Source organism: Chiloscyllium plagiosum, chromosome 15, assembly GCF_004010195.1.
Source record: "Chiloscyllium plagiosum isolate BGI_BamShark_2017 chromosome 15, ASM401019v2, whole genome shotgun sequence".
Classification (NCBI taxonomy): Eukaryota; Metazoa; Chordata; class Chondrichthyes; order Orectolobiformes; family Hemiscylliidae; genus Chiloscyllium; species Chiloscyllium plagiosum.
This window is the reverse complement of record NC_057724.1, coordinates 77,096,363-77,103,153: the sequence shown is the minus strand read 5'-3', so window position 1 is coordinate 77,103,153 and position 6,791 is coordinate 77,096,363.

The window sequence follows — 6,791 nt, the reverse complement described above, 5'->3', positions numbered from 1 at the left end:
TTTGTGACAACACTCATAGAGTGTACAGAACATTCTGTTAGGGTGAAGGGTAGTGCTGGTAGATGTAGGGAATGCTGGATGACTGGAGAAATTGAGGTCTGGTTGAGAGAAAGGAGGGAGTATATGTTAGGTATAGACAGCAGGGATCAAGTGAATCCCAAGAGATGTATAAGGGCAGTAAGAGAAAGTGAGGACTGCAGATCTTGGAGATCAGAGTTGAGAATGTGGTGCTGAAAAAGCACAGCCGATTAGACAGCATCTGAGCAGCAGGAGAATCGACATTTCGGGCATAAGCCATTCATCAGGAAACAGTAGTAGTATACTTATGAGAGAAATCACGAGGGCAAAAAGGGGACGTGAGATAGCTTTGGCAAATAGCATTAAGGAAAACCCAAAGAGTTTCTACAAATACATTAAATACAAAATAGTAGTTACGAAGAAAACCTTAAAGATCAGCAAAACCGTCTTTGTGCAGAACTGCAGGAGATGGGGTAGATATTAAATAGTGACCAGTACTCCATCAGCTATAAACCACCTTAGAGCATCCTGAGGGTGTGGGTGGTGCTATAAAAATCCAGCTATTTCTTTCTTTCTGAATGAATGGAAAAACCCAGGAGATCGTCGGGCAAAGCCTGGATTTTAATCGACTGTAATTCCACAGTCCCCCTGGCCAAACAATTTATTAACATTCATCACATTCAGCTTCATGAGATGTACTGTACCTTGGACATTTGGCTAACGTTTCCCAGAGCTGGCACCGGTTGGTGGAACCAGTTTGAGACAATGCCTGTGGAGGCATGGACTGAAAGAAAAAAATGGAATTGGTAAACTATTGCGATAGGTGCATCTGAATTTAAAATGGTCAAATTCTGCGATTTCTGAATTAACCCAAAATCCATCAATCCACGTCAGTTAGACTCATTATCCTTGATGTCTGCACTTCTTTGCCTTTTATAATTATCTGTGTATTTATCTTGTTATTTTGGAGACTGGTTTTGGACTGTTTACTTTAAACTCAAACCAGTCAGACCTAATTATTAATTAAACATGAAACAAAGTGGAAACTTGTCTATTCTGGGGGGGGGGGTAGGGGGGAAGAACTTTGTGCTAGTATAAAGTTCTGGAATAATATTTTGTCAGATGTTGCAATACAGGTTTGTCCCGAATGTGAAAGTCCAAGTGCCTAATGATTAAACAAAATCTAACAGATTATTAATGAAGAGTTAAAAATCTCAAGAAGCTGGAGGCTGGTGGAAGGGATAAGTGCTTGTGAGCTCATGTCAGGCACAATCATCGATGTCTCAAAATGTTTAGACTCACCATTTATTGTGGGTCTGTGAAACAAGATGGATGAATGGGTGGTGATTCCTTAAATTAAATTAAACCTAACCTTGTTTCCCCATGCCCTTCACAGATGTTTGCTTAAATGCGTTCAATAAGCTGAATGATGGGGGGTGACCCCCCTCCAATAACGACCTCCACTGGTCCAGATGAAATTGGAAGGGTTTTTTTTTGAAAAGGATCAGGCACAGAATTTATAACATATGCATTTATTCCTTTGGAGGCTTAGCATCTTGATCCAATTACGCATGTTCAAAACTCCCAGCACAAAGAAGAAAATCTTGGGATTTAACTATAAAGCTGCAGTGGATTAGACTCGAGCTTTACCTAATGAACTCTCTCTGTAGCACTGAGACCTCACGAAAGCAGAATCGATTCAACGTGAGTGCCATCGTAACATAAGCAGCATCACCTTTCCAGCCTTCACTCAGTGAAATGTCAACCTCCTTGTTCAGTAGCTCCCTCAGCTAGGTTCTTCTATTGTGGTTACCCACTTGTGGATGCAACAAAGGGAGGGACCTGCATTTACATAGCACCGGGGTCCAATTTTCAAGGAGGCACCCAGGGGTTTGCATGCACAGACATTTGAGATGTTGGCTTTCATGAGCTAAATCATAGAGTAACAAAAGCAAGCGGGGTATTCTGAAATGTTGTAAGCCTCTGCTTTGGTCTCAACTGGATTGTTAGTGCCTGTTGGAGCACAGTGGAGGTTTGCCAGGTTGATATTAGAGATGGAAGGACTGTCCTTTGAGGAGAGATTGATTTGTCTGGGTCTCTATTCACAAGAGTTTCAAGGGATGAGAGGTGATCTGATTGAATGATATAAAATTCTCACAGGGCTGAACAGATTAGCTGCAGGGAAGAGGTTTTGCCTGGTTGGAGACTTAGAACCAGGGTACACAGGCTTAAATTATACAGTAGACCACGTAGGACTGAGCTGAGGAAACATGCCTTCACTCAGAGGGTAGTGAATCATGGAATTTTCTAGCACAGAAGGTTATGGAGACCAAGTCACTGAATATATTCAAGTAAATAAGTTGCAGATGACATCAAAACTGGAAGTGTAGTGGACAGCGAAGAGGGTTACCTCAGATTACAACTGGATCTTGGTCAGATGGGCCAATGGGCTGAGAAGTGGTAGATGGAGTTTAATTTAGATAAATGTAAGGTGCTGCATTTTGGGAAAGCAAATCTTAGCAGGACTTAAATACTTAATGGTAAGGTCCTAGGGAGTGTTGCTGAACAAAGAGACCTTGGAGTGCAGGCTCATAGCTCCTCGAAAGTGGAGTCACAGCTAGATAGGATAGTGAAGGTGGCGTTTGGTATGCTTTCCTTTATTGGTCAGAGTATTGAGTACAGGAGTTGGGAGGTCATGTTCTGGCTGTACAGGACATTGGTTAGGCCGCTGTTGAAATATTGCGTGCAATTCTGGTCTCCTTCCTATTGGAAAAAATGTTGTGAAACTTGAAAGGGTTCAGGAAAGATCTACAAAGATATTGCGAGTGTTGGAGGATTTGAGCTATAGGGAGAGGCTGAACAGGCTGGGGCTGTTTTCCTTAGAGCGTTGGAGGCCGAGGGGTGACCTTACAGAGGTTTATAAAATCATGAGGGGCATGGATAGGATAAATAGACAAAGTCTTTTCCCTGGGGTCGGGGAGTCCAAAACTAGAGGACATAGGTTTAGGGTGAGAGGGGAAAGATTTAAAAGAGACCTAAGGGGCAACTTTTTCACGCAACCTGGTGGAATGAGCTGCCAGAGGATGTGGTGGAGGCTGGTACAGTTACAACATTTAAAAGGCATCTGGATTGGTATAAGAATAGGAAGGGTTTGGAGGGATATGGGCCGAGTGCTGGCAGGTGGGACTAGATTGGGTTGGGATATCTGGTCGGATCGAAGGGTCTGTTTCCATGTTGTACCCCATCTTTGTGATTCTATGACTCTAAAGAGATAGAAAAATGTCTCGACATTGAAGGCATGAAGGAGTATAAGGAGAAAGCTGGAATAAGATATTGGGACAGAAGATCAGCCATGATCATGTTGAATCTCCTGAGCTGGAGAGTTTCAGTTCCAACATGAGGTGTTGCTTTCCTCAGAGCAGAGGAGAATGACATGACTGAATGTATCAAATTATGAATGGCATGGATAAGGTAGACAAAAAGGACCATCTTCTCTTGATGGAAGGATCAATGACCAGGGGCATAGATTGAAGTTAAGGAGCGAAAGGTTTTGAGGAGATGTGATGAAAAACCTTTTCCCCTAGAGGGTGGTGGGGAATCTGGAACTGACTGCCTCTCAGGGTAAGGGAGGGAGAAACCCTCATCACATTGAAGAAGGATTGAGCTGTGTGCTCAGAATGCCAAGACACACAAGCTATGGGGCAAATGCTCAACAATAGGATTAGGACAATTAGGAGGTTTTGACTGGTACAAACCTGATGGGCCAAAGAGCCTGTTTCTGTCCTGTAGACCTCTATGATTCTATAATTGGCGGAGCAGGCTCTAAGGGCTGAATGGCTTACTCCTGCTTATATTTTCTACATTTATTGCAAATATGACGAGACTCCACACTTTAAAAGAGAATGTTAAAACTTTGGAAAGGTTGCAAAGGGAATTTATCGGAATATCAGAGTGAGTTATGGGGCTTTAGTTAAACAGGGAGAGACTCAAGAAACTGAGCTTGTTCTCCTGAGAACAGGAAAGGTTAAGAGGCGACTGGTAGAACATTGTGAAGGGTTCAACTTGAAATAAAGACGAGCTGTGTCCAATCAGAGATGGGTGGATAACCAGAGGCCATGGATTTAAGGCGATGAGCAAACAAATTCGCAGAAACATTCCTTTATTTTTAAATCTAAGTGGAATACAGTCCCTGATAGGATGAAGGATATAGACTCTGCAATTGATGTCAATTAGATAAATACTTGAAAGAATTCAGGGGACACAAACACAAGAGTAGGCCATTCATTCCATCAATGCCAGCCCCACTGACCAATATAACTCCCAACTCTGCCATTGGTGCGAATTGCTTTCTTTACTCAGAGAGTAGTAAGGGTATGGAATGCTTTGCCTGCAACGGTAGTAGATTTGCTAACTTTAAGTACACTTAAGTCATCATTGGACAAGCATATGGACGTACATGGAATAGTGTAGGTTAGATGGGCTTCAGATTGGAATGACAGGCCGGCGCAACATCGAGGGCTGAAGGGCCTGTACTGCACTTTAATGTTCTACGTTCTATGTTAACTAATTGTACACTTCAATGCTTTTTATCAGCCTCATCCCCATAAACCTACACACCACTATCAGTTAGAAATCCATCAACCTCTAGGTTAAACATATTTAAAGACTGAGTTTCCAGAGGTCTCTGTGGTAGAGAATTCTAAAATTTCACAACTCTCATCTCACACCTAAGTGGCATCCCTTTATTTTCAAATTGATCCCCCTGGTTTTCAATACCCCAACCAGAGGGAGCATTTTACCTGCGAAGACCCTTTAAGTAGGTTGTAGGGATATGGAGATGAAAGCAAAGAGATGGATATAATTACAAAAAGGGTAGTTCGAGGATTGATGGACCTGTATATTGGAGTTGTATGGATAAAGGGAAACCTGTTGACATACTGACTTGGAATTTTCAGGAACCATTCTGAATGGAATTGGTTAAATGCTTAAAAAAGTAAAGATTCGAAGGAGTTGATGATAAAGTAGAATGGGGGGGGAGCAAGATTGAGCAGCTACGACTCGACACAGACATGATGGGCTGAATGTTTTCATTCTGTACTGCAATTCTTTATATAATGCCCTCAGGACATCTCAAACCATTAGACAGCCAATTAATTCCATTGGAAGGGGTGGTTAGTGCAGTACTTTAGGAAGTGGGGGTTGGGGTGTAGCACAGTAGTTAACGCTACTGCCTCATAGCATCAGGAGCCCATGTTCAATTCCAGCCTCAGGTGACTGTATGGAGTTTGTACATTCTCCCTGTGTCTGCATAGGTTTCCTCCCACAGTCCAAAGATGTGCATGTTAGGTGTATTAGCCATGGGAAGTGCAGGGTTACAGTGGTGGGGTCAGTCTGGGTAGGATGCCCTTTGAAGGGTTGGTGTGGACTCAATGGGCTGAATGGCCTGCTTTCACACTGGAGGGATTCTATGATTTCAAAGCTGCATTGTTTCACACAGAATAATCCTGCTTTTCGTTTAAACTTTTACTTTGTTCTCTTCACCACCTCCTGATTCTTCCATAATTTCCCTGCCTCACTATTTGCTGATAATTTGCTTTATCCCTAACCTAGTCCAGTTCTTCAGAAAAGTTAACAACTGGAATCATTAACTCTGTTTCATACTTGACTGACCTGTTATGACCAAAGAAGCTTTTCCAGCACTGCCTGTTTTTATTTCAAATTTTCTTGCTTTATTATAATTCAATTCTGGCATGAGGGCTTTGCTGACTGGGTGAGGCATTTATCACCTGTCCCTAGTTGCCCCTTGAGAAGGTGGGGGTGAGCTGCCTTCTTGAACCACTGCAGTCCGTGTGCTGTAGGTAGACCCACAATGCCCTTAGGGAGGGAATTCCAGGATTTTGACTCAGTAATAGTGAACGAACTGCAATATATTTCCAAGTCAAGGATGGTGACGGGTTTGGATGGAACTTGCTGGAGGTGGTGTTCCATATATTAGCTGCCCTTGTGCTTTTAGACAGTAACAGCCATGAGTTTGGAAAATAAGGAGCCTTGGTGAATTTCAGGAGTGCTCCTTGTCAGGAGTTAAGGTTAGGATTATGGTTAGGGTTAGGTTTGCCACTACTGAGTATTTCTGTTGGTGGGTGTGGATGCTTGTGGATGTAGTACCAATCAAGAGGATGCTTTGTCCTGGATGGTGTCAAACTTCTTGAGTGTTGTTAGAGCCGAACCCATCCAGGCAAGTGGGGAATATTCCATCACACTCCTAACTTGTGCCTTGTAGATGGTGGACAGAGCTGAAAAATGTGTTGCTGGAAAAGCACAGCAGGTCAGGCAGCATCCAAGGAGCAGGAGAATCGACATTTCGGGCATAAGCCCTTCTTCAGGAATGAGGAAGGTGTGCCTAGCAGGCTAATATAAAAGGTAGGGAGGAGGGACTTCGGGGAGGGGCATTGGGAATGCGATAGGTGGAAGGAGATAAAAACGCCATCTCATATTCCCATTCCTTTGCCTCCGTCGCATCTGCTCCCAGAGGAGCAATTCCAATATCAAACAACCCAGATGGCCTCCTTCTTCAAAGACCGCAATTTCCCCTCAGTCATGGTTGACGATGCTCTCCACCGCATCTCCTCCGCCCTTGAACCCCGCCCCTCCAATCGCTTCCAGGACAGAATCCCACTGGTCCTCACCTACCACCCACCAACCTACAGATACATCGTATCATCCTTCTTCATTTCCGCCACCTCCAAACAGACCCCACCACCAGGGATATATTT